Here is a 3,717-nt window from a genome sequence, read left to right as displayed (position 1 = left end):
AGATCCTTTTTGTGTATCTCTGTCTTCCTGAAAAAAAAAAACACTTTGAAGATACCACCATGTATTAAGCAGCCATTGATATTTTCCTACTAATCTGTCCATAACTCTGTAATGTTTGTATTTTTCCTATGCTATTTTGTAAATGGATGTATGTTTATTATTATGTGTTTCCTAAAACAACCATTGAGAAAAGTTAATGATTATTCAATAAGTCATTCGTGTATAGCTCTATTTTCTTTAGAAGCCACTTTGAAGATACCAAAGTATAGTACAACTACTGATAATCTCCTACCTCTTTTGTCTGTAACTCACTATTTGTTTTCCTGAGAAACTATCTTATAGATAACAATATGTAAAACAACAACCATTGATAATTTCCTACCACTTTGTCTGTAATTTAGTAAGCCTCCCCTATTACTATTTTATCCTTCTTTTACTCTTTAAAATAAAAAAAAAGAAATATAAAGAAAAATGAGTCTTTAAACAGCTAGAGTGAAGTATTTAGCATAGGTATTATCTTGTACTCAATGAACTAGTTATATACAGGTTAAGTTTTTCTTTTTGATCCTTTAAAAAGCATTTCCAGAGTGTACTTCCTGTGATAGTCATATTTTCTGTATATGATTTAGAACTTACTATTCAAGTCAACATGGCAGCATGATGAGGTACAATTTTCCTCTTCATAATCACCTAAAGTGACAAATTGTATTGACCTTCTGGGACCTTCTGGTGAGTATGTGCATCAGCCCTTAATTTACAAGTTTTCCTCATGGAACAAAAGAGATGAGGCACAGTTATATTTTCGCTGAAGAGTGTACATATTTATTTCTGAAGCTTAATGGAAAAATATTGACAAAATGAATATATGAGATAGCTCTGATCTCATCAGATGAAATTCCTCACTTGTTTATTGTTTGAATAGATTTTTTTTTCTGATTTCCAATGCCTAAAACTTGTAGACCTTTCACAGTTATATCTGACACCTCCAAGTTTAGGTTCTCAAGCATGTTAATAATATTTATTTATTCTGGATTAAACAAAAACTTGATAAAATATGGTAAATCATGTTAAATCTCTTCCCACAATCTCAACAAGGTGATACAACCTCTCTAGACAACTTTGAAGTGTCAATTATTGCTATTCTGTCTTAAAATAAGAATTGACAGTTACTATAAAAATATTATCTAAAAGTAAGAAATTTTGTATGTGCACTTTATTATTCTTTTCATATATATATATATTTTTTTTCTGTGCAAAATTACTCAATAGAAAGTAGAAAAATATTTGAATTTCCATTTGACATATATGAAAACTGAGGCTAAGAAAGTGTACCCATCATGGTAAACTCCAGAAGAAGAGAACCAATAGAACGTGTCATTGAAAACCCAGTTGGGAGGGAATTTATTCCCTGGGCTTACATTATGAGAGGCTGAATAGGTTCACAGTGATCGTCTGTAAGTTTAGTTTCCATGAAGGAAACTAAACTGAAGCCTTAGAACACTAGCAATCGGTGCAAGACTGAGGCCTTGGAAGTCATGAAAAGTCACTGGGATAGCTCTGCATCTAAAGGCTGCAGAATTTGAAGTGATGTGGTCAAGGGTGGTGGCAGCAGCAATAAGTGCACCTTCTCACAGAGTCTGGTGTGGGAATATAGGCTAACTTTTCTTTTCTTCAACATATAATCCAACAAACCAATCCTTGGACATTTCCCAAGAGACTGATAATGCACATGCATCATCAAATTTCTATATAAATGCTTTTAGCAGCTTTACTCATGATCACCTTGAGATGACTTTTAATAATTAAGTGGATAAATATTGAACATCTACATAATAGAATACTGTTAAGGCATGATAAAGAACGAACTGTTGAGATGTACAACGTAGTTACACACAAGATGTGTTTTCATTTATATGAATTCTGTAAAAGAACAATACTAGAGTGTTGGGGGAAATGAGAAGTTTTCAGAAATTGTGAGTGGAAAGAACAGTGCAACTATTGAGGGATGATATGAAGAAGGAAGCCTGCATGATGGAACTGTTTTGTTCCTCAATTGTGGTGGTAGCTCATGGAATTCCAAAGATGTGCTGAATCCATCAAAAGAATATCAAGAAAGTCAATTTTACTGCAAGACAATTATGGCACTATTATCAAAACACAGATGTTAAAATAAGTTAAATGTAGAAAATACAGTTACTACCTCATAACTCAAAGTATATTTAAGGTATTCTCTAAAACTCTCTATAAGAAAAGTAGCAAAAATAAGATAAATATTCCAAAAATTGAAGATAGTCAATTTTGGAATTTTAAAATGAACAGGTAAAGAACATAATAGAATGTGATAGACAATATTATTTTTTACTTCATCTAACATTTACCCTTATATCTTATATACCATTAGTGTTACACATTCTAAATAATCCACATTTGGAAAGTGCTATGGGTTATAGCTAGATGTCCCCCTGAAGCCTCATGTGCTCATAGGTGCGGCTTTGGGGGTGACTGTATCATGGGTGTGTGTTACGGCATCATTGCCTTCTGACACTGAATTGGTGCAGTGATCAGTTTGGCATAGTTCTAGTGTGGGTGATGGACTTACTGAAGAGGAAGGTCCTACCTCGCATGTAGTCTAGCTGGAATGAAAAAGGGAAGAAGAAAGGCTGTGCTGCTCCCTGACATCATGGGAAGAATTGTTTTTTGTCTGCCAAGCATTCCCTCCCTGCCTTGCCGCCCTATTTGGAGCTGGTTAAGGACTGAAACCTCCACAGACTGTGAGTTGAAATGAACCTTTCTTCCTTTAACTTGTGGGTGTTAGGCATTATGCCCTATCCATGAAAAAATAAGGAAATCTTCTTCTTCTGCATCTTCTCCTCCTCTTTTTCCTCTTTCTCTCCTGCTTTTTCTTCTCCCTCTCTCTCTCCTTCTCCTCCTTTTTTCAAGGGTCAGTGTTGATCAGTTTTGGAGAATTTTAGATTCTCATTGATGCTGGGAGAAGAGCTAAAAATAATATTCTTGAAGGTTGTTCAAATTAATGAAGAAAGACTATAAACTGATTAAACAATAATTAACCTCTACTCTCATATATAAGATTCTAAAATTCACTGCAGAATAATTCCATGATATTGAAAACAGATGGTTGGAGTTTTTAATAGATTCAATTCACAAATATATATTATTTTTGATTAACATATTTATGCGGAATGATTCACTTCCATAGGAATATGTGAGCTTTGCAAATAGAAGCTGATATTCTTCATTTCCCCAAGCTACCCAATTAATGTATTTTAAGTGTAAAATTCAACAGATCTTTGTGTATTTACAGACTTAGGAATCTCTTATAAATTTAGACCATTTTAAATACAAAATTACTGCTAGTACAGTTACAGTTACTACATCAATTTACTACAAAACTTACTGTTACTTCAAAAATTACCACGGCACTTGCAATTACTGTACATCTTCCATCCCAAATTTCATCCATAGAAATTCCATCCCAAATTTCTGCCTCTATAGATCTGCTTATTCTGAAGAATTCATAGAAATACAGTGTGTCATCTATTATGACCAGATCTTTTCATTATAATTTTTGAAGTTTATTCATGTCATGGTATGTATCAGTTGCCTTCAATCTTGCACAAGGTTGTCCACAAATGTCTTTATTTTAAACACAGATTGTACAATGGTGTAAAGCGGTGAATCCTCAGTTTTGAGCTGCTG

Source organism: Chinchilla lanigera, unplaced genomic scaffold, assembly GCF_000276665.1.
Source record: "Chinchilla lanigera isolate Chin_1 unplaced genomic scaffold, ChiLan1.0 scaffold00058, whole genome shotgun sequence".
NCBI classification, from domain to species: Eukaryota; Metazoa; Chordata; class Mammalia; order Rodentia; family Chinchillidae; genus Chinchilla; species Chinchilla lanigera.
The sequence above is the reverse complement of the archived record's forward strand: the minus strand, read 5'-3'. Positions refer to the sequence as shown.